A 26281-nucleotide genomic window follows, 5' to 3' on the forward strand; every position below is an offset into this window, starting at 1 on the left:
TTTCTTGGCTGTGTGTTTTCCACTTCCTGTCGGATTTCATTGGATATCATTAGTCATCTGACCGGTTTCATTGGATTTCATTGGATCAAAAGACAGGAAGTGGAACACAGTGAAAAGCCTAGGAAACAGGTGGATAGGCTCTATTGCAGCCTGACAGCGAGTCGCAGCTTCGATTCCCGAGCCCGATGACATTTGCTGTGTATCACTCCCTGTGTCTCTCTCCCTGTTTCCTGTCTATCGCCACTGTAATAAAGGCAGAAAAGCCATTGAATGAAAATCACACTCAAAACAGAATCAAATAAATTGAAGAGAATATTCACTGCACAATAATACAGATAGTAAAACACTCATATGACATGTGGACATGCACACTCGACAGCACCGACAGTAGGCCTAGTAATTAAAAGCTGCTGAGCACACTTGCAAGTCAAGCAAATAAACCCTCTGCTAAGCTGTGAGTGGTGCACAGTCTTCATGCGTATGGAGGATAAGCTAAACTTGACTCAGAGTTTACTCTTTAGCCTCTTTTGGCATACATATTTATGAACTGGCACATATAACATATATTTATGAACTGGCACATATAACATATATTTATGAACTGACACAACATCTTTTTAAGAACTGGCACATATAATGCTGGCTGATGCATACTGCCTCTGTGTTTACATCTCTCATTTCTCATGCCTGAACACATGCTGGTGCCCACTGAGAACGTAATGACGTCACAGCTGAACGCCCCGTTATCCTTATACAACAGCAGCACAGCAGTGTACCGTAATGCAGTGAGTAAGGGAACCATGGAATAACAACACTTAACACCCTCCTACAAATAAACTATCCACATAATGTAGACACAGGCGTACACACACTGTTAAACACCTACAGACAGGACACACACACACACACACACACACACACACACACACACACACACACACACGTGCGCGTGTGACATCTGAGAGAGGCGCGAGCCTCATGTAATTCAGCAGTATCCAAGCAAATTTCAGAATGCTGTAGAGAAAGCAGGCAGGAAGATGAGGTATTAATCCATGTGAACTTAGCGTTGATATTTTCTAAACTGCATCATTTAATTTCCTGTTGTCTTCTTCATGGGATGAGGAGATAAATCCAAGTGACCCCGGTCCAGTCTCTCTGCCCAACCCTCACATCTCCTGGACCATGTGTCTGTCTGCTTGTTTGTCCGTCCCTGACAAAAGCAAACAAAGAAGCAGCTCTGCATCTTGTTACTGTCGCTACATTCCCACACTGAAGCGAGAGAAGGAGAGAGAGAGAGAGAGGGGCGGAGGAGAGAGGATGAGGAATGGAGGGGGCGGGGCTGGGGATGCTCTGAAAAACTGCAGCGGCTGTTGTTAGAGGTTGCAGATTAGAGGCCCCGCTCTAATCTGCAACTGTCATTGGGGGAGAGATGGACAGGGAGACTGAGAGGAGGGATATGTACACATACTGTACGTACATACGTACATACGTACATACGTACATACATACACGCAGGGATGAGCTGTAGGGGGTGCTATGGGGCTGGGGGGCTGGGAGCTCCACATGACATGCACGCGCGAGCACGCACCGTCAGCTGCGGTCTTTAACACCTTAAAGTTTAAACAATAGCCTCTCAAGGTTCGCGCCGTCAGCGGCGAGCCGTTCTCAATAGCGTCTACCTGGCTGCTTTGCATAACATTAGGCTACTCGAGAAAAGCCATGGACTTGAATTGAATTTGTACATTCCTCTCACAATGAGAGACAACAGTCTCTGCACTGCAGAGTGTGAAGGGGATCGCTTAGAAGAGGACCCAGTTCTCTGAGACAAGACAAAGACAAGTTGTCTGATTATTTTAAGTACTTATGTGTGGGTGAGTCTATGTAAAGGGCTTTTATATAAAACTAAAAGGAAAATAAAATAATGAATTAATTGAAACAAAAATAAAAACAACAAATGCAACTAAATAATAAGATATAATTACATTAAAAATCACATGTTGAATACAGTATTTCAACTAGCACTGAGCTGATTGGCTATGTGCACATGCGTGCACGTGCACGTGACGTCAGAAAATATAGCCCCCCTAGTTCAAAAATCCACAGCTCATCACTGCATACACGGCAACAGATCATGTTTTCGATCCTGTGAGTCTGTCCGTCTGTCCATCTGTGAGCAGCCAATCTGGGAACCCATCGTCAAATAAAAAGGAAAAACAGCGCCCTCTGCTGTTTTTCACATTTCCATTTGACTCTGGGCTGAGCTGTACGGAGCATAGATATATATAAAGGCTAGATGACTCACCCGCGCTGCTGGCCAATGGAGTACGACGTGGCGTACTTAAAATTATTTTAAAAAATAAAACATGATTATAATTATAAGTATGCAGTATCATAACTACATCTTTGGTGTTTACAACACACCAAACCGTTTTAAAATCGGATGAAAATTGAGCACGCTATGGTTATTTCAAAGTATGCACCATAGACATAATGTTATGAATGACTGTTTCAAGATGGCCGCGGTTGAGCTACGCTTGCGCCGCCCCCTTGAGCCATCTAGCCTTTATATATATCTATGGTACGGAGGACCCATGCTCACGGGAAACCGGGGTTTTGGTCTGCCCTCAGATGGTGCGCCTATGTTTTCATTCCCACTAACAATATTTCTCCACGGAACACTAACACCATTTCTCCCAAAGAACATGGATCGTTTTGGTTATAAGCCCACTTGTTTCTATGATGAAAGAGCAAGTTAAAATGTTACTAACTTTCCGTGGTTTTGTCGGCTCCAAGAACGCTATTGTTAAATGAGTTTCGGTTTGTTTCCAGTGGGAAGCGAGCCGCACACATGTGAATCCCACCCACTACATTTGATTGGGTAAAGCGCGGCCTGCTTCCTGATCTGAAGGCACGCCCACTTGTAGCCAATGTGCATGGGTTGTCAACACCATAGATATTAGAAACCTAGATACCTCATTGGCCTCTGCAGTTCATTGGGGCGACTGGTATCGCAATACACGGCGGCTCTTCCGTCTTCCGCAGGGAACCTGTCACTCAAAGTGACTACTGGCCAATCACAGCGCTCACAGTGCGTTGACTACTGGCCAAGCACAGTGCGTCTTTTCCGGGACTTGTCAGTGCAATGGTTCTCAACCAGTGGTCCGGGAACCACCAGTGGTCCTTGAGGGGGTTCCAGGTGGTACCCAGCTAAATGATGGAGAGTTGATAACCAAATGGACCCTTATAGATCTTTAAATCTTGAGTATAACATTTCACACTGTCAAGAGTCAAATTGTTAAACATCTGCATTACTTACTAAACAAGTACACAATTAGAGAACGTAAACAATTGTTATTTTGACAACATCTTATCGAACGATAACATATTCTACGTTTTGGGTGTGAGAGGCTAAAGCTTATCAAACGGTGTTCCGTGACTCAAATGCTGAATAAAAAATGGACCTTGATATGAAAAAGGACCATGTCTCTTATTTGAATTTCACAAATAGAGTGTGGAGTTTGCCAAGTTCCAACTAACTAGATGCTGCGCACAGCTGCTGCCTCTCAAAGGGTTAAGAGCTGGGTTACAAAAAGACCCGCCCCCTCCTGCCTCTGATTGGCCTACCGAACTTCCGCTTCTGTGACGCACACGACAGCCCTGCGGAAGCAGGAAGCGCGCCCGAGATACGAACGCTTCAGAGCCGAACGAGGCGTCTACCGTTATATGTCTATGGTCAACACGGCTCCCGACAGATCCAAGCGCAGCTATGGATCTGTTCTTGAGAGATTAGTGAGCAGCTAATCTCGGCCACTGCTGGACAGATTGCCATGAAACTTTGCACACACACTCCCGGGAGACCAAGGAAGAACCTCCACCCCAATGTTTTTGTAGCACCACCATGAGGCTGACTTTAGCAAAACAAAATCACCCAAAATTCACCCAAATTGCTAACTCTGTAATCAAGATGTATCTTTCCACAAATCATGAATGCAGTGTCTGATTGGTGTGCAGCTTTGCATGCACACTCCCAGTAGGCCAAGGAAGACCGACAGCCCAGATGTTTCAAATCGGCCTCAGGGTGGCGCTATAACAGGTCAAAACACCGCCCTAGGTAGGCTACCCGGCCTGGTGGAGAACTGCACATTTTTCAGTTTATTCTTTCTTATTTCCTTTCTTTAAAAAAAATAATATAATATTGTATTTGAGTAAATATACTTTACTTTCCACCTCTGTCTCTGACAGTGCCAGCATACCATCATGTGTGCATCTGTTTAGGGGTTTTTCAGTACGCACCACCAGGCATGAAAACGATTCTAGTGAAAACACGGTACTATATTATGTTTTGTTGTTTTGCTTTTTCAGTGGGGAATAGCCATAGACAAAACCACATTTGCCAGCTGGATATCTATTTGCAACTCTAGACTAGACACAGCAAGAAGGCTTTTTTTCCTCCAGACATAGCTTTACCCAACCCAACCCATCCCATATGCCTTTATTTATGAAAATGCTAAATTTGTCCCATGGTTTCAGTTTCCAAGGATGAAGACTCTTCAGTGGAATTATATAGAAACATATCAATATCATATAGAAACATGAGGGCTATTATTATGCTCTACTTGAAACCATGAACAACATATACTGCAAATTATACCTTGAAGTGTTTTTTTTAACTACTGATTATCAGTGTTATTTATCAGTGACAATAGGAGATCACAAGTGGTAGGGCTGTTTCTCTCAGACATAAACATAGAATTATATAGAAGATTTGAACTCCACATCATAATCTTAAAGTTCTAGGAGGCTACATCAATACAGTTGACACATAATGGAATGCAGGTATTTCTATCCATGTCTCTTGTCATCTGTAAAAAATAACAATCGTAACTATCCACAACCTTCTAGCCTGTGGCTAGAACACCACCTTTCATCGTTAATAGTGAGGATCCTATTGTTGATTATGTCAGTGCTATTCTGTATAGTTTTTATGACAAGTTTGCTGTTCTGTCCTTGAGGCTACACGTTAAGATATTGATGTATTCTGTAAACAGGAAATTACTTTTACTCAGATAAGTCGTGTTGCTGGCAGGGCTTGCTGGCAAGCTTGTCAGAAGAAGAAGACGTCTTAATATTATCTCCAGTTAACCTGTTTCATCGCAGATTCTTAATTGCAATTTGAGTCCATGCATTTTAGGATTTACATTTTTCAAATGTATTAATATTTTTCCTTTGTTTTGGGTGGGGGTTGCACTTCTTCGCAGAGGATAGGTTGCTGATTTAAATGTTTATACTTTAGAATCTGTAGCCATTCTTATAGGCTATTGATTTCTCAGTCATGTACGGCATAAAGCTGCAATCATAAAGTTTTATGTTTCATATTTTCTAACCACAGCAAATGTGTTGCACATTTTAATATTGTGATTAATAACAACATTAAAGTGTAATTTCCCCTGAAGACTATTTTTAAAAAAAATAGAGAGATATCACCAAGAGTGCAGGGATGTCCTGAAACACCACTGTTTCAACACTATTTTGCCACTGTTACTTGTAATAGTCCAGTCTGTTTTCCTTGGGGGGCTACCAAGAGTGAGTGAGAAGATGGCAGCCAGCTAGAGAATGAAGCTGGTTGGTCACTGCCATTGACATCTGGATCTTCCAGCAGGGGAAGAAAATACTGGCGAGCTAGCCAGATGTATGGAGGATGAAGATGACTGGAAGACGCCGCTGGAGGGACCCAGCCCAGGATGAACTAGAGAGAGGGGGGCTCTATCTCTCTATCCATGGGTTCCAAAGGTTGACCCTGGCCATCACTTACACAACTGATGAAGTCATGTAAGACTGCTCAAGGTAGGAACCTTGTTGTGTTTGTTTGTTTGTTTCCTTGCTGCTGCTGCTTGTGTTGTATACTGTGTGTATACTAATGTGATAGGCGGAAAGGATTTTAATATCACTGAACTTGTTCCTGTTGTCCCCACAAGACGGTCAAGATCTAAATGAAACCTTCTGTGTCCTGGATGGAAGACATTAGAGGCTGAGTAATATGTCACCCGGAATCTGTGCTCTCTCCCTCACCAACCCTCTCCAATGACAAGTCCTTGTGTTGGAAACCCAGGTGGCGGCTGATTGGAGCAGCGCATGGTGAATGCATGTGAGTGCATGGCCACCAAGGTATGGAATAAGTCTAACCCCATCCCTCAAAAAATGCAGTTCGCTGGGCTCATTTAAAACAGCCCTAAAAACTCATCTTTCTGGAGGCCATAAGAGGAGGTAGTACCAGTTTCCCGGTAGACAGTCGACCCCCCTCCCCCCTTTTTTTTTATTATATTTTTGATTTTTCATGCTTTTTTTTTGTACGTAGTGGTATTTTTTCTCTGTATTTTATGTTGATTTTTGAACTGTTTGGTTGCTACTATATATGTCTATGAAATTAATTCAAGGACCCCAACGGAAACAAGTCCGCAAGGACTTTTTTGGTCTGACCTTTTAGACAAAAGTATTATAAATGTAACTGTGTTGTTTTACATTATTTTGCCTAATACAAATGTCAATCAATTCAATCAATCAAAAGTGGAGGTTGGCTGGAGGCCCATCTCCCTCTGTGAGGTTGTGAGCAAAACGCGAAGGAAAATAAAAGCCTGGAGATCCAGGCTATAATGCCAAAAACACAGTGTTTACTTCAGTGCACAACAGTAGTGCAGGGGGTGGTGTCACAACGTTCGGTTGTACCCAAACAGCCACCTGTATAAGTTGCTGTTTGGGTGGGTGATAGTATTGCATGTGATTGTGGTGCAGCAGAGAACATTACAGTACTCCATGTGTGATCAGAGCCTGTTAGAGGGAGAGCTCCTTTGATGTTATGTTTCCCATGGGCGTTCACAGCCTGTCTCATGCACTAATCCATGCATGGTGAAACGTTATCAACACACTCCCAAAGATAACAAGACAAAGGCTCCCTGCCAGTGTGTCCTGTAATCTGCCATCTTCATTCTGTCAAATTGTTGCCCGAGCAGATTAACTCACACACACACACACACACACACACACACACACACACACACACACACACACACACACACACACACACACACACACACACACACACACACACACACACACACACACACACTGTGCACTGGAGCACGTTTCCACTGTTACTGCACCACATGTAGAGATGAGATGGTCAACAGAAACACAGTGCACTGGAGCACTATCCACAGTTACTACACCACATGTGTGATCTGCCAAACAAAGGTTCATTGTATTTCAACAACACCTGCAAGCTCTCTTGAGATTCCCCAGCACAGTATGAGCATAATGAACAAATGTAGAAACAGTGCTTTACTGAATATATTTGAATGTAGAAAGCCCACAAAAAAAGCACACTGAGTTCAATATTTTATTTCTACCTTGTCTCCTCTCTTTTACAAATTTCCATTTCCTTCTTTCAATTTTCATTTCAAATTGAAAGGTTTTGTACTGCTGAAAATATTCTATTTCACTCTCATAAATATCAATCCCTTTGAATTATTTTCCTTTAATCCCCTGTGCACGTTCTTTTTGCTGCGGGGTCAGGATCCCTCAGAAAACCTGAATCTTTGCTGAGCAGAGGTTAAAGGTATTTTAAAGACGTTTTATGGTGTTCATAGCACCAAGACACAAATAACACAAATTTATTTTTCTGCAGTAGGCCTACATCTTTACAAATGTATCACTAGACCTGACATTGTATTGATCAATACTGTCCTTCTCTGATAATAAATAGAGCATGCTGGGAGACACTTTTCATTATACTGTAGGCGGATGGTTTAAGAAGATTTAATCTGATGAAACAATGACAATTTAGGTATTCATCAGATGCTCTCATCCAGAGTGACTTACACAATGCAAGATCAGAGTTAATGTAATGAACCATAGCAACAAACAGGGTAAAATGGTCAAGTAAATAGAGAGCAAAGATAACTATTAAGTGCTACAAAGTAACTAGAATACCAGGTAAACAGCGCAAGGAGCAGCATCCAAATCAGTGGTTCTCAAAGTAGGGTCCAGGGACCCCCAGGGATCCTTGAGGGGTTGTATAAGGTGTATTTCTTTAATATTGCATGGAAAAATAACAAATATCCCCAACAGGGTTTGTGTTAGACAGTTTGTGAGAGATAATCCCTGCAGTACAACACTATTGTTCAGGCCTGTAAGTGGCCACAGCTGAAGAACACTAAATGTTCCCCTAAGCATACAGGCTACGACTGCCAAACCCATCACACAACAACAAGAACTTATAATTGAAAGTTCTGCCAGAACATCCTGGCAGAGAAGTGTTTCTGATGTGCTGTGTTCAATCACTGAAGGGACAATCTGAACAACACTGCTGCTCTCCATAAAACACCTGTCTCTCTCTCACACACACACACACACACACACACACACACACACACGCACACGCACACGCACACACATGCACGCACACAGGCACACACACACATGCACTATATTTTCAATTTTCATAAATGATTTACCTTATGTTGTTAAAAATGCTGATTTAATTATGTATGCTGATGACTCTACTTTGTTTTGTTCATCACCATCTTCAGTTGAGCTGGAAGAGAATCTTCAGGTTGAGTTGAATAACATTACTAAATGGGTACGAATGAACAAGCTAGTATTAAATATTGCTAAAACTAAATCCATTGTATTTGGGAGTAGGTATGCTCTTGCTAATGCCGCTCCACTCAACTTACTTGTAAACGGGATATCAGTTGAGCAGGTAGTTAAGACCAAATTACTTGGTGTGAAATTAGATCATGTATTGACTTGGTCTGATCAGATTGATCATATTGTTTCGAAGATGGGAAGGGGCATTGCAATTTCAAGGAAATGCTCTGCTTATGTTCCATCTTCTGTCATGAGTGATGTTGTTCGGTCACTTGTTTTGTCACACCTGGAGTATTGCCCTGTTATTTGGTCAAGTGCTTCTGAGAAACATATAAAGAAACTTCAAATTGCTCAGAATAGAGCAGCACGATTAGTTCTTCATTGTTCTTTCCGTGCCAATGTAAGAAATATGCATAAACAATTATCGTGGTTAACAGTTGAGGTTAAATTAAAATATTGTCTTTTGTTATTCATGCATAATGTTATCTGGAACAACACACCACACTTCTTTCATGAACAGGTATTATATTCAGGTTTCTGTCATGGACATTACACTCGTCAAGTGAGCTCAGGTCATCTGGTAGTGCCAAGCCACAACCTAAATAGTATGACAAGAACTGTTCATTATAGAGGGTTTTCAGCTTGGAATATGCTCCCCATAAATGCTAAACAAACCAGAAGTAGATTTTCTTTTAAAAAGTTACTTAAACATAAATTGAGTCCTATATAGATGTAATTTGTGTTTTTCACTTTTTTTTTGTACAGTAACATTATTGTTTTTTGTGTATTTTGCGAACAATCTGTATTGACTTTTTTTGGTTATTGTTGTCTCTGTTTCATATGCAGAGTGACTTATTTTGCTGATAACTATAATTTGTCTGTTTTTTTCTAGTTATATTGCACAATTTTAACTATTGTCTGTTTTTATTGTATACATGTTATGTATGTGAGGACCCCAGGAAGACTAGCGACCACTTTGTGGAAGCTAATGGGGATCCTAATAAAGAATAAAGAATAATGCACGCACACAGGCACACACATGCACGCACACAGGCACACATACACTGAGACATAACTAGTGCGGATGTGTTGAATAGTGAGCATGTTGCATAATGCATCAACACAAGAGAGAGGAAGCTGTCTACTGATGTACAACAAAAAAACAAAGATAAATATAGCTGCAAGCAGCGATAACACGGGGCCAGGTTTTGCAGAGAGAAAAAATAAAGAAGAAACTATAAGTAATTTGCAGGCAGGCAGGCAGGCAGGCAGGCAGGCAGGCAGGCAGGCAGTGTCTCTGAGTGAGAGACAGAGTGAGAGACAGAGTGAGAGACGGCAGACAGACAGACAGACAGACAGACAGACAGACAGACAGACAGACAGACAGACAGAGTGAGAGACAGACAGACAGACAGAGACACAGAGTGAGAGACAGACATACAGACAGAGACACAGAGTGAGAGACAGAGTGAGAGACAGACAGAGACATTGAGTGAGACAGACAGACAGACAGACAGACAGACAGACAGACAGACAGACAGACAGACAGACAGACAGACAGACAGAGTAACAGTACGTTTTAACAGCGGGCGACTCTCGGGCGATCACCGGCGACATCGTCCAAAAGATAAAGAAAATCCATCTTTTCATCGCCCATCGCCCTATCGCCAGTAGTCGCCGGCTCTCATAGACTTTCTTTATCTTTTGGACGATGTCGCCGGTGATCGCCCGAGAGTCGCCCGCTGTTAAAACGTACCGTGAGACACAGAGTGAGAGACAGACAGACAGACAGAGACAGAGAGACAGAGAGACACAGAGACACAGAGACAGAGAGACACAGAGACAGAGAGACACAGAGACAGAGAGACAGAGAGACAGAGAGACAGAGAGACAGAGACACAGAGACACAGAGACAGAGAGACAGAGAGACAGAGAGACACAGAGACACAGAGTGAGAGACACAGAGACAGAGAGACACAGAGACAGAGAGACACAGAGACACAGAGTGAGAGACACAGAGACAGAGAGACACAGAGACAGAGAGACACAGAGACACAGAGACAGAGAGACAGAGAGACACAGAGACACAGAGACAGAGAGACAGAGAGACAGAGAGACACAGAGACAGAGAGACAGAGAGACACAGAGACACAGAGTGAGAGACAGAGAGACAGACAGACAGACAGACAAAAAGCAAAGTGCAATAATAGCACAATAAGACATGGAAACGGAATAGATTGAAATTGAGACAAAGCAAATGATTCCAACAGGTGAAATTACTTTTAAGCTCGACCCAGCTGAGGTGGACATACATAGGACGCAGGGGGGCAATCCCAGGTTAAGAACCTCACACATGGACACCTCAACCTATTGCTATTGACAGGAATCGAACGCTCGACCTTCGGACTCACAGGCTGAGACACGACCTGTAGTGCTACAGCTTCGTCCAGGCTGAAGTTGTCTGTTGAAGATCATACATTTTTGCCTTCTGTCATGAACCAAGCCCCTGGCTGAAACTGGTGAAAGTAGCTGATCTACAAGCTCAGAAACACGTTGCTATCTGAAAAGTTGTGAGATTGTAGATCGGCTATTTTCACAATGAAGTACGTCATACATTGAAAAAACATACTCTCAAATAAGCATTTCATGTTATCTTTACCATTTGCACATGTATTCATTGATACAGTCATGTTTTTTGCAATTCAACTTAAATGAGTCTGCATCAAGTGAGGCTTGAACCGGCAACCTTGCGGTCGTGTGGCACTCACTTAAGGGAGAAGCCATTGGACCAACAGATAAAATCTGTGAAAAAAGAGATCAGACAGATGATACAGTTTCACGCAAATAGCTGAAAAATCCTGGGTTTAAGTGTTTTTCAAACTGCTTAAAATTGCGGACAATCTAAGGGCGGAGTGAGAGACATGGAAACAGAATAGATTGAAGAGAGAGAGAGATGGAAGCAGAATGGATTGATTGGACGTCTCAACCTATTGCCATTAACAGGAATCAAACCCTCAACCTTCGGATTGACAGGCTGCAACACTACCTATAGTGCTATAGCTTTGTCCAGGCTGAGGTTGTCTGTTGAAGATAAAAGTGAAGCAGTGAAAGCAGCCGATCTACAAGCTCAGAAACACGTTGCTATCTGAAAAGTTTTGAGATTGTAGATCGGCTATTTTCAGAATGAAGTATGTCATACATTGCAAAAACATACCCTCTCAAATAAGCATTTCATGTTATCTTTACCCTTTGCACATGTATTCATTGATACATTCATGTTTTTTGAAATTCAACTTAAATGAGTCTGCATCAAGTGAGGCTTGAACTGGCAACCTTGCAGTCATGAGGCACTCACTTAAGGGAGAAGCCATTGGACCAACAGACAAGACCTGTGAAAAAAGAGATAACACAGCAGCCGATCTACAAGCTCAGAAACACGTTGCTATCTGAAAAGTTGTGAGATTGTAGATCGGCTATTTTCACAATTTTGTCATATATTGCAAAAAATACTCTCTCCAAGAAGCATTTCATGTTACCTTTAACAGTTGCGCATGCATTAATTGATACAGTCATGTTTTGTGCGATACAATTGAGAAGTAGCCAGCAAGAGTTGAGGCTTGAACTGGCGACCTTGGATCCAGAGGCTGATGCTGAAGCGAGACGCCATTGGACCAACAGACCAGAACCAGTGAAAAAATTATTCACACTAACACTAACACTAAGATCACTCGTTCACAAACCATTTACCAATAGAGAAATTGTATGTCTCCTCGAAACCGAAACCAGTGAAAGCAGCCGATCTACAAGCTCACAAAACGTTGCTATCTGAAAAGTTGTGAGATTGTAGATCGGCTATTTTCACAATGAAGTACGTCATACATTGAAAAAACATACTCTCAAATAAGCATTTCATGTTATCTTTACCGTTTGCACATGTATTCATTGATACAGTCATGTTTTTTGCAATTCAACTTAAATGAGTCTGCATCAAGTGAGGCTTGAACCCGGCAACCTTGCGGTCGTGAGGCACACGTTTAAGGGAGAAGCCATTGGAGCAACAGACAAGAACCTGTGAAAAAGGAGATCACACAGATGATACAGTTTCACGCAAATAGCTGAAAAATCCTGGGTTTAAGTGTCAAACTGCTCAAAATTGCGGACAATCTAAGGGCGGAGCTTACTGGTCAACATGATACATGTGTTCCTCATGAGTCAAGGCACATGTGTAAGCAGGTTTAATGGCTGTCGGCCAAACGAGGCATGACTTTTGCCTGTTTAAAGTTTGCACTTTAAAAAAAATCGCTATAGCGCCCCCCTTTGACCAATTGGAGTAAGATTGGTTTCAGTAATATTTGGAATGACCCTCAACATTAACGCAAAGTTTCAAAGAAATGTGAGTCTGCATGTATGTGTTAGGGGCAGATGAATAATTGTCATAAAACTGCAATATTCATTGGCTCATTAAAGCTTCATTTTTTCACTTATGGAAAATCTTTTGCACAGGTTTGTCGGCATAGGTCCAAAGTTCATGTGTAAAACGTTTCGTGCAGATTGCTCAAAAATCCCAGGAGGAGATAGATTTTAGCTGCTTTTCATATAATTCAAAATGGTGGGAGATCTAAAGGTCAGAGGTCAAAAGTCAGAGGGTTAAAGTTGTTCATCATGCAGGGTTGCGTCTGCATGTGTGTATTGAAGTTTTATGGCTGTAGGTCAAACAGGGCATGAGTTGTACCTGTTCAAAGTTGGCATTTTCAATTGAGTGCTATAGCGCCACCTTTTGACGAAATATAGTGAGATTTATTTCTTGATAGTTTTTCATGACCATCTACCATATGGCCGAGTTTCGTAAAAAGCGACAGCACGGTTCACCCAGAAGTGCGAAAAGTGGCGGAAACAGAAGAATACAGACAATATTAAAACAGGTCCAGAGCTGAGCTCTGGCCCCGTAATTTCCTCTTTGTTATGTTCGTTCAGAAATGCTATAAGACGTGTCACTTCGCTGAAAAGCCTTGTTTTAGGCTACACTGTTGTGCGAGTGTAAAGGATACTGTGATGAAAGACCACCAAATGGCAGCTACAGTATGTTTTCAGTATCTCCTCAAGTTATGAGCCATTAACAGCCAGATAATGTTTTATTGTTAGCCATGATTTGGGCCAATATGGTCTATCATTTGGTCCAGAATTCCTTTACTGTCTTATGTAGGCTACTGTAGGTATACAGAACAGTGAAACTCTGAGCAAATTAGACATTCTTGTACATTCTCTACATTCTGTATTTATTTAGGTGTACATTTAATCATGGGGAAGATTATTTCCTATTCATTCAGCTGGGGACCCCCTAGAACCCCCTCAAGGACCCCTGGGGATCCTCAGAACTTTTGATTAAAACAGAAAGACTGCACGGTTTCTCATGAGTAGGTCTGAAGTTGCTGAGTTGTGTTTTGGATTGAAAAGAGCTTCCTACACAACCCTGCTGATCAGCTTGTTATTGTGTATCTGAAGCCAAATTGTCTGAGTTTAATGGACGGTGGATGATGAAATGTGTTCACAAGTTGTGTTGATGCTGTGGATAAAGAGTTACTTGTTAATTATCACATTTTAGTCTGAGAGAAAGGCTCAAACTTTGAGTATTTGATTCATGGTGCCAACAGGCCAATTCCTACACAATTTGTGTGTGTGTGTGTGTGTGTGTGTGTGTGTGTGTGTGTGTGTGTGTGTGTGTGTGTGTGTGTGTGTGTGTGTGTGTGTGTGTGTGTGTGTGTGTGTGTGTGTGTGTGTGTGTGTGTGTGTGTGTGTGTGTGTGTGGCTAGATAGGCCAGGTGAAACCTTAATTTAGAGTTTGGGTTAAAGCTTGTCCCTGTGGATATGAACATCAAAGCTACTTTAAGTACTTATAGAAAAATCTATTACTTACTCAGTAAGTAATTTCAGATGTGATCACTATATATGTCACAGGGAAATTGGCATTCCAGGGAAATTGAACAAGGATAGCTCGCTTTTAGGTGCGGGGCTTCGGCGCGAGGCGAACACGCACACGTGATAATAGTTATTGTCCATGGCGGAGGTGCGCCGACTCAGCAGAGCTGAGTTGTGAACAAATAGGGGAGAATATATCTTTTCATGGGTTACTATCTAGTGTCCACGACGACACACATGTGTGCGCGCGCATGTGTGCCACACACATGTGCATGCGTGTGGCTTGCATTCATTGCCCTCTAGCGTTGGTTCTACAGAATTGCCTGGGTGTTACTGGTTGGTAAAAACAAGCGCTCCTTTTTCAATTTCCCTGGAAGGCCAATTTCCCTGTAACATATACACAGATATGGTTGATGAGTTGGTCAGGTTCTACAGTCTCATTCAGTGTAAACGCTGCCTGTAGATCTTCTGCCAGCCATTGATGCAAAGCCACTGGCTATTAAACGCAGCTGCCAACGCATTAGAGAAAACACTATTGTTGATGATAAATTATCTATAATTATCTATACAATTAATCTTTTGTTCTTGATGAAACTGTTGATTTACAAAGAAGACAAGGGTATTTTTGTCACACTATATTATCTCATCTTACATTATATATTATCTTCAGAATAAGAGGATTAAAATAGAAAAACTGCAAATGTTTTACATGAGGAAATTCAACCAATTTCAGGAATTTCAACTGTGCCCCCGGAATCCTGACCTCTGCAGCATCTCAAGATGCCTCATCCTAACACACACACACACACACACACACACACACACACACACACACACACACACACACACACACACACACACACACACACACACACACACACACACACACACACACACACACACAGCCTCTAAATGGCCTCTATCTCAAAGGAGAAGTGGTAAGCCAATGCTGACATGAAGGGAGGGAGGTGAATTTGCCTCTGTCCTTTCCCAGGGAAGCCTGTGACAGTAGGAGAGACTTCACCAGCCTGAGGGAGAGGAGAAACAGATTAATGCAGAGCCCTTTAATACATTTCACATGAAAACATATTACCACTCTGCTGCCCTTCTCTCTCTCTGGCTAAGAGGGGTTACCCTGCCCTTGGTTTTCTCTGTCTGTCTGTCTGTCTGTCTGTCTGTCTCTCTCTCTCTCTCTCTCTCTCTCTCTCTCTCTCTCTCTCTCTCTCTCTCTCTCTCTCTCTCTCTCTCTCTCTCTCTCTCTCTCTCTCTCTCTCTTACTCTACTGTAGCTAGACTAGCCTGAGTATTTCCACCTAGCAGAGACACACAGCAGTGGGACACAAAGATTTGCTCTCAGGTCTGAGTTCTGAACACAAGACCCGGTCCACTTAGTAATCCGCCTAGCAACACAGCAGCTCGCTCTGAATCATTGTACTGGTGGTTTTACCACATATCCTCACTGTCTGTCTCTTAGATTTCATTATTTCTGGTGACAGACACAGTGAACAAAGTGTGTGCTGTCCCTCTCCATTAATTAATTGCCATATGGCTATCTATCTAGTCACACAGAGGGAGCTTATCCTCAGCCATCCTTTATTCAAAACTGACCATGGGCAGGCAGATTGCAGAAATACAAATATAAATCACAAGCGCATTTGAACTCCTGACCAATCACGATATTTGGCTGTTCAACTAATTAGAACATTTTGGAGGTTAGGAGGATTTTGTTGGAAAGGCACTGCAGAAGTTCTTATGAAATAATTGTGTTCTCATTTACCTGCCCTAACTCTTAGTTCATGGTTGGAGTATGCCACAGGATTTACAGTATGTGAAAATTACTCCTTTGAGTGCCTGCTTGCCAGCTGTGTGTTTCTGTGTGTCATTCTGTGTACAGCTAATCTCCGGCACTGTTCGCTTGATCGCAGCGAAACTCTGCACACACACTCCCTGGATGCCAGAGCAGAACCTCTGCCCCAATTTTTTCACATGGGCCTGTTATAGCGCCACCAGGAGGCCGATTTGTGCAAAACCATTTTTTTTATATTACTCCTACAGATTTTATCCAAAGATCACGCAAATCAGTACACATTATCTCTATAGTCATGTGATCAACACGGATCTGTCCGATTTTCCATATTCCATCCTGATTGGCTAAGGTTGGCTTCCAAAGTTTGCAGGATTGGTCCGTTGTGAACAAAATGCCTCAAATCATGAATGCAGCTTGCGATGTCCGTGAAATTTCACACGCACATTCCCACTTGGCCGAGGAAGAAATGCCACTTGAACATTTTTAAATCAGCCTCATGGTGGAGCTATAACAGGCCAATTTGCATTTTTAACTATAACTGCACCGATCTGTGTGAAGCTTTGCACGTACACTCCCTAGAGGCCAAGGAAAAACATTTACACTGCATTTTTCACATTTGCCTTTTATAGCGCCACCAGGAGGCCGACTTATGTAAAACACATTTTCTGATATTAAGCCTTCAGATTTTATCCAAATATCACGCAAATCGGTACACATGATCTCTAGTCATGTGATCAAGATGTATCTGTTTTATTTTTCATATTCCATCCTGATTGGCTAACATTGACATTTAAAGTTTGCAGAAGTGGCCCGTTTTGAACAAAATGCTGCAAATCGCAACGTCCGATTGTGGTGGAACTTTGCACACACATTCACAATATGTTGAAGAACCCTTTTAACATTGCCCTATTTTAGCACCACCAGGAGGCCGATTTTTGCAACACTTTTCTTTTTTATATTACTTTTTATATAACTCCAATTTTGTATATTCCATCCTGATTGGCGTATTGCGAACATTGCTGGCTCACAATAACCTACCTGACCTGGCACTTTTTCTAGTTAACGTATGCATTATTAGCTAATAATAGTCCATTTGCACTAAATAGGCACTTACAAACCCCCCGCATGTGGATAATTTAACTTGCCCCTCTTTGAATTTTTTTTCCCCCTCTCTCCTGTTTTTTGATGAGCTAGCAAAAAGTAAAATGGCTGTTATTTGTGTCAGCCGCTGGCAGGTTGATTGTCTGGCTGCTCGCGGTGTTCTTTAATTCATAATGCAGACTATTTAACATGTCATTCTTCATCTACCTCTGCTCGCTGGGGCCTGGGGGAGATTACACTCCCTCTCCACATGCACACACCCCGTACAGTGATCTCCTTCCTCTCTCCACCCCAAGCAGTGTGCTAATGTGATGATACAGTTTCATACTGTCATAGTCTGTGTCATCATTTAACACACACACACACACACACACACACACACACACACACACACACACACACACACACATACACATACACACACACACACACACACACACACACACACACACACACACACACACACACACACACGAGTGCTTTATCTTCCATAATTAAAAGTAGCCTCAAACAAAGGAGGTAATTAATTTAATGCAAATATAATGAAGCTCTTTTTATAGGCTAGTGGAGCCTCCTGGCCCAAGCTGTGATCTCAATTGTTGCTGATATAATGTAATAAATAGCAGAGCAGCCTAATACACAACCATAATGTTTTTCAATTCTCCATTCATTAATGTACTAGATCTAGATGTAGTCATACTTAAGGACATATGTATTGCCACACTGTGCCTGCTGTGTGTACATAAATATATAGTCTCTGTGGGCGTATGGTAAGAAAGCAGCTCCATGTTTATATATAGAACATGTGGTGTAACTTTCAGAGTGTGTCCTTCACCGTTCCAACCACAGCACTTGCTGCCTGATGCCATTTGTTTTTCATTATTTCCCCCTTGTGGCAACAAGTAACTAGTCATGCTATATAAAATGTATCCCTGGTGACTCTGTGAGACAAATTGTTGCACCGTCCCATTGGCGCTGCCCCTTTTCATTAGACCCATCTTTCTAGTACATCTGTGTGTGTTTGCTGCTTCATCAGTAGTCAATTATTTTATCAACACACAGACGTAAAGAGTGTTCAATGGCCCTGATTTATGGAAAAAAATGCAAAAGCGGAAAAATGGAGTTAGCTGGTCTCTGCTGGACAGCAACGATATATTTGTTTATTACACAGCTTGGTTGAATGCTCGATTCTGATTGGTCAGTCATCGGCCATTATTTCTGGATAATGACCGATGAGCTCTATAACGGACCGCTGTGTAATCAGAGACTCAGAGCACCTGCTTGTGCCAACCTGGCTGCGCTACTTGGTTTTATGCTTTATCCAACATGACAGACAAGTAAACAAACAACCAATGTCATTTACAACTAAACGTTGCTCTCAAGAATGTTTTGGAAAACATTTGAAGTTAGAAATAGACGATGCAATAACCGAAAAGTGATTCTATTTGATCCACTGCACTTCCTTGTTTATCGTGGCACAACAACGGGGGAATACCAAAACGCTCGCCCCAAAACACAGTTGCCCCAGGGCAAATCCGGCGGTATTACAGGCACATCGGCGGTATATAGAATGGGGGGCGAGTGTGTTTTGGGGCGAGTTTTCCGGTTACCTTGTGGAATACCGTCATTGTTTTTCCGAGGCAAACTTGTCCGCCCAGCCCAATACTTATGGAATACTTTCATTGCTGGAAGCAAGGAAATACTTTGTTTTGTTGTTACTTTTGGGTACATTTATTTATGTATTTATTAAGTAGCCGTGTAATAAGCGGGATAATGCATGGGGAGGTGGTCATTATTGAAATGTAAAGCCCTTCAGGGTGGTTATGCACCTCGGCTCTTCCTCTGTGCATAATCACCCTGTCGGGCTTCAAATTTCAATAATGACCACCTCCCCATGCATTATCCCTTGCATAATGTGTGCAGCCAAAAACGTTCCAAAAACGTAACCTTTACATCATTAATCAGGATTAAGGTCAGATTAGTGTAATTCTCTCTAATCTAGCGTTTCAAACAGGAGCTCTTCTTTTTACCCTTATGGACAGGAGTTCAAGCTCCTTCTTTGATAAAGAAATCGTCTATCTTTGATGAACCTGTCAGAAATCAATGAGACGTTTAATGGATTCCACTAATGCTTACTTCAGGAGATTTGCGTCCTTTTTGACATTTTTAAAAAAGTAAAATGTCAATGTAGTTTATTGCAAAACAAAAAAAACAAAAAAACAAACAACAACAAGCGAATACTTGCTTCATCAGTTGCCATGTCCTCAGAGCCGGCTTAAGCCTTCGTGGTGCCCGGTGCTTGGACCCACCGTTTCACTGTTTTAGCCCTCCTTCAGCAATCGCTGCCTCTAAATTTCGGCGCTTTTCGGCGATAGTTCCGTCTTCTTTCACTTTTTCCACGCCATTTGGTGCCCCCCCCCCCCCAAGGTTGGTGCCCTGTGCTTCAGCACCATAAAACACTTCCGTTAAGCCGGGGCTGCATGTCCTTTTGGAGGCCAACTTCCTACATGCTAACGGCAGCATAATATTAAACTTTAAACATGGATGTGATCGAAGTGCAGTGCAAGCAAGCGTACAGATCCTGGAGTGAAGTCATGCTGAAATAATGTCCAGATGACACTACGGCTGCATTAGGACTCTCTCTCTCTCTCTCTCTCTCTCTCTCTCTCTGTGTGTGTGTGTGTGTGTGTGTGTGTGTGTGTGTGTGTGTGTGTGTGTGTGTGTGTGTGTGTGTGTGTGTGTGTGTGTGTGTGTGTGTGTGTGTGTGTGTGTGTGTGTGTGTACCGGGGGGAACAACTCTGTTAATGGTGTTGTCTGTTTCCGAATGCTGCCAAGATGTTGATTTGAGTTGATGCAAACGCTTCACATGTGGAGACATTTCAGCCCCGCTAGCTTCCTGTCCAAAACCACACTGTCCCAATGGACACACAGCTCTGCAAATGTTACACACTAGCACCAATCTGTGTGCAGGGAGAAGGGAGACCACCAAGGGCGCCGATACTGTGGGTGCCTCGGGGCTAAAGCACCCAGGGGAAATGAAGAGCACCCATCACAAACTCATCACAAAAAAAGAAAAATAAAAAAAATGACATCTTCACTTCATGGAGTACATTTTTGGTACCAAATTAACCGAATTAACCACATTAAAGTAACAAACCCCCCCCAAAAAGCTAACAAACCCGGAAAATAACCGCACATTTTCGCTACACACGCGCGCGTCCGTGCGTTGCGCACCCAGAAGCGCGGACATAAATCGGTGCCCCTGGAGACCACCTCCAAACATTGCAGATGATCATTATATAGTATTAACATACTCTACCAGACAGATTGGCTAAAATAACGTTTTATTCAATAAAATAAGTTATTCCAGATTGCAGCTTTAAACATACATGTGCTCATGTACAGTATATGGTGCAATTCAAGTCATGCCTTGGGAAAATGTACAACGGAAATGTTATCTTTGGTTTAAACTGGTTTCAATAGTGACAATGCCTAGTGTTGATTTCAGAGTTGTTGTGTTCAATCAGGCGTTTCTTTTAGCTATCAAAAGTATTACATTAGCTCCATTAACTCTCTCTAGATTGGCCATTGTTTTCAAAGTGGAACTGTTAATTGCTTCAGAGTGTGATGTTGCATGCCAAGAATGCCAATACAGCTGTGTGGGTGAGATGCAGAACACTGCTGTGTGTGTGCACCTAAAAACTACGTAAGGGAAAATAAAATAAAAATCTGCAAACTCCAGCCTTGATGTAATGTTGTCATCGATGCTGGAGTGTGCGACTATCAGATTTAAATTTTAGTTAATGGTTGTATTCCACCTGAAAGTCCAACTGTGAATGTACACAGCTAGCATTGTTTAGATGTTTTAGGTTATGTATTGCTCTTCTAATAACACTGTTGTACAGTATGAATAAACCTGCTGACATTTTCAGCTAGATTGACCCAAAACCCCAGTTTTTTGTTTTATGCACTAGAGGAGAAAGCGGGATTTTTTTCTGTCTGGGCAGACAGACTACATCCTATAGCCTGGAGGGATGATTGCACTGATTACCATAGTTCATTGTTAGGCCAACAGGCTGACAAGTGACTTCATCAGTCACTGACAGATTCAGTCAGTCATATATATTTGTGTTTATTATTGACTATTATTATGCAATAACAGTACACAATACAACCAGTTTGTTCAATTAAAAATAGTAATATAAATTAGAAATTAATCCGAAAGAATACAAGTGGGGTTTTGCTTATTGTTTGAAGAATTATTGAATTACCTAAAATGTAATCTTAGAAATGTTAATAGACATCTGGCTCCCTTTGAAACCAGTGCCCACACAGAACCAGGCTGTTGTCCAGTCTACAGATTGAACAGATGTGAGGGTGTAGTTAATACCTTACTGTGGTAAAATGACATTTGGTGCTGTGAAGGCAAAACTAGTGGAAACATATCAGTACTGTGGATCAATTGGAATTCAGCAGTCAGATGAATGCAGCAGCAGATATGTGTCCTCATTGCAAAGCCCAGGGGCAGTGAAGTGGAAAAATGCATGTATGCTGTTCCTCTGTTTGTGCAGCCTGGCTGCGAGTCAATAATATTCCACTCTCTCTCCACAGTAAATACAAAACGAATGATGTCAATAGGAGTGCTGAGAGAGGGCAGCCTGGACCAGGGGGGCAGTAAATTAAATCTATCCAGATCCAACATCTCTATTCACCTGAGTGTTGTAAACAAATACTAGTCACATATCACCTAATCCAGGATTAGATTCACCTTTAATTGGGCCTGTGTGAAGCGAGCTAACTGTTAACCCATTTAGACTGGGAAAGTATCTGTGTCATTTTTAGATTTCTTTGGCTATTCAAAAACGTGAACATTTGTGCAAATATTTGTATATATATTTTTTAAAGCAAACATTTGTAAAATATTTTGTTCCAGGGACCTCCAGAAGCAAAGATTTGAGTTACAAATGTTTCAAAAAAATATGTGTTCAAAGATTTGCACAAAATGTTCAAGATCTTTCAAAAATAGCAGATCTACAAGCTCCGTGCTATGAACTTGTAGATCTGCTATTTTTGAATAACCCAAAGTATAATAAAATAATGGTTATAGCAACACATCTAAAATGACACAGTATGCGTTCCCGGTCTTAATGGGTTAAATTGCCCTCAGATGAGAGGCTGCTGCTCGATATATCTTGGCCAATCATCCAGGGAACGCAGTGACAAGTCCCTAACAAGGTAGGAAGGCAAACGCCTGGACCTGAGCAGCACCCGGACACAACAAACCCAAAATGAACTCACGTCCTCCCCATCACGCTGGATAGTTCTTTGTAATGCACTGAAAACGGAGGTTGCACACGTACCTGATGCAAAGGATCATCACTGTCCATTCTAACCCCCTCATTGACTTCCCCAGCTATAACATCACGTTGATAGTGCACTGTGTGTGAGAAAGCTACAGGCATTAAGCTGCATTCATTGGTGCATGGGGGACGATCTGGTAATGACACTGAGTGCCGCCCATTATATCTTCTGCTGTGGTAATAGTGATAGGTCTTCTATTGGTGTAGGTGCTTACGGGGGTTATGAGCCTGTTCAGGGCTCATCATTACAGAGACGTTAAGTATTGGGGGGGGGGGGGCAATCACTGTCATCTAAATGTCAGGCAGTTTAACACATGGCAGACTTCATGTGTCGTTCTTCTATTGCCAGCATTGACTTCCATTTGATCCAGTTAATTCTAACCAAATTGATGTGTGTTATTATTAAAATAATTAATGCTATTGCTATTTCCACAATTAATCTGCCAGTCTATTTCATAATCTCACTAACTTTGGTTTGTTAATTTGCACTTTTGAACATTCTACCATTCAAGTCCTCTGCTTGTTAGTATTCTAAATCATTTTAGTTCTGTCTCTGTAATCATGATTTGAGTTGACATAGTAAATTAATGTGTCTCAATGTGCCCGCTTATCAATTCAATTTTATTTTAGAATCCCTCCATAATATATTTGCCACCACTGTAATTCATAGCATTCGTTACAATACCACCTTGCCATTTCATATAATTTGTAGCTAGTTAAGCTCTGCCATTTGAAATTATGTGTAGCCATGTCTCCCTTGTATTAATGTTAGCTTCCACACAGTTTAAAATGCATTCCGTATTGGATCGTATATCCTTACACTGGCACCACAAGGACAATGTCAAAGTCATTTCTGATATCCATGTTGGTGCTGAAGCTTGCATTTGTTTATGGATGTGTATAGGCAGGCTTTATTGGAGCTTTTTGGACCTGATTGCTTTATGGTTGCTTGTATGTCCATTGTGCTTTGGTCAGGCAGTGGCGACCAGCTCTACAAATCACACCTCATTTCCACCCTGAAGTGGTCCAGGTGGGAGAGCACACATGGTCAGTTCTCCATCCCACTGCCAGGGAAAGCAGACACATTATCTTTAAGCTTTTTGCCTTCACTTCCAGCTGTCGCTATGATCAGTTGTTATCTCTGTGTGGTTGGTAGGCTTGGCGTCTATGCTCTAACTAACCAGAGAGTCTAAACCTAGTATATGGATGTATCATGTATGGAACACTGGATGGCTTTTAATTTGAAATGATTGATACAGGAAGCAATAACACACTTTTTAGTCGCAGGGATATAGTTTTTCCAATGTCTAGTTTAAGAACTACATCACTAGTGTTTTAATATTAATTGACTCTCTCACTGTGTTAGACAGAAACCGTTTCATAATGATGTACGGTTTAATTTAACATATCTAACTATACAATATACTAAGGGAAAATAAGCTTTGCTTTGTTTTCTATAATCAGCAGCTACATTATGTGATCTTACAGTTACCAGTTGATGTAAATATCATTTGAGAATATTGTGTGGCTGTACAGCTCTGGACTGGAATGTTTGCCAAACGCTTGTGAGCGAGCAGTCACTTTAATCTCTCAGCAGGCTTCTTTGACATCAGTTGAAAAGCAGGGACACACACTTTAGGGCGGATTCAGACTATGGTCCCGGGTGCGCACCCCGGACCACATGGCAGATGTTGTGGTAGTGTGAACGTAGCGAACCGTTCCCCGTAACGCATAACCGTACCGTACCCGAAACCACCTGGGGAGGTAGTCTCGGGTCCCATTGCTGCGGACTCGGGATCGGAATGTTGCAGTGTGAATCCATCCGTACCAAGAGAAGGAAGTGGACTGCTAATCATATATCCTTTATATATTGTATATAACTACACATTATTTTAGCTGGGTTATTCCTTCTCATAGTTCTACTTGAATGTTGACAAGAAATAATACTCCCGCTAGTGTTTGAGTAGCGCGAGCCGTGGAAAAACATAAACAAAAAACACATGTGTAGCGAACGTGTATATAAGGATAAATATACCAAGGATTAGCCTGTGACGTCACTGCTAAAATACCAAGGATGCATCAGTGATTGATAATAACAGAGACGCGAGAGACAACGTTACCTTTTGAGGTTTCAAAGACCAACGCACACACTGCTTTGGTTGTGTATTGTTTTTCAGTTATTATTATAACTCAAGACAACGTCAGGAACACAGTCAAACTTTATTATTCACTCTAAACTCTGGCAAGTGACTCTTCTTCTGTGAATGACATTCTCTATCTCCCAAAGCCCCATAGTCAACAGCGCCCCCATGAGGCACATATTTACCATTACTGCTAAATGAAATGTACTCTGTACAGAAGAATTTTGGCCAATGTGAATGCTGGCCAGCTGGGAGAAGCCAATCGTACTCGGGAACAGTTCGAATCAATCGGACCCAGTCTGAATCCGCCCTTAATCTCTCAAGGACATTTGGTATGATTTGAAGAACTTATTGGTCTCAGTTTGCATTCAAAACTGTTGAATGAACTGGAAATTTCAGATGAATGTACCATTGCTGTTTAGCCATCCATTGTCACCACAACAAATAACAATAAATGACCTTGTTACACAGTTGTCAAACAATGAAATGAAGATATGTAGAGAGAGCATAATTTTAAATGTATTATGTATTATGTATTCCTTATCTGTATTTAATCAAGACTGTGTCTATGGCAGTCATTTAGTCTGATTGATGTGTGTCATTATGAGTTTGTATGCAACAAATACAATGCATCCGTTTTATGGATGCATTTAGCTAAGACTTGAATGAAACAAGACTTCCCTCACTGAATTCTTCTGCAAAGGTTTTCTAATACACAATTATGGCAACTATGTTTTTATGAAATATTTACTGTCTATGGAGTCAAATTGATAAATACTCACTGCAGGGTAAATAAGCCCTATTCAGTGCAAACTGAATGGAATTAGCTCCCTTAGCCTGGTATTGATGGCTTCTCTCAAGTAGTTTGTCTCATCGATTGATGCAGTATGTATTGATGTAAAAGGAAACATGTTTAGGTGTAACTAAACTATGGTGTTAGCAATGACCATATGCTACTGTAGAAAGACAGACAGACAGACAGACAGACAGACAGACAGACAGACATTTAATTGTTATGAATAAATTTCATAGATGGTAGAACATCTGCATAGGGCTGCTGATCTGTAGCGGTTGTGATTAATAGACGACAAAGAAGGAGAACTCCCTCTGCACCCTGCTAGTTCAGCTATAACATTGTTTGGAGCCTCTTGTGGTCCCATGTCAACTTAGCAACTTAGCAGTCATATTAGCAACAGTCGCTGCTGAATATTCTATTTTTGGAAGGAGCACTCACTAGAGGATTTCTACCATGTTTCCTTAGAGAGAGAGAGAGAAAGAGATTGACTGACCTGTGATGACATTCATACAGAA

This window comes from Gymnoscopelus braueri (assembly GCF_963280865.1).
Source record: "Gymnoscopelus braueri genome assembly, chromosome: 17".
Taxonomy (NCBI): Eukaryota; Metazoa; Chordata; class Actinopteri; order Myctophiformes; family Myctophidae; genus Gymnoscopelus; species Gymnoscopelus braueri.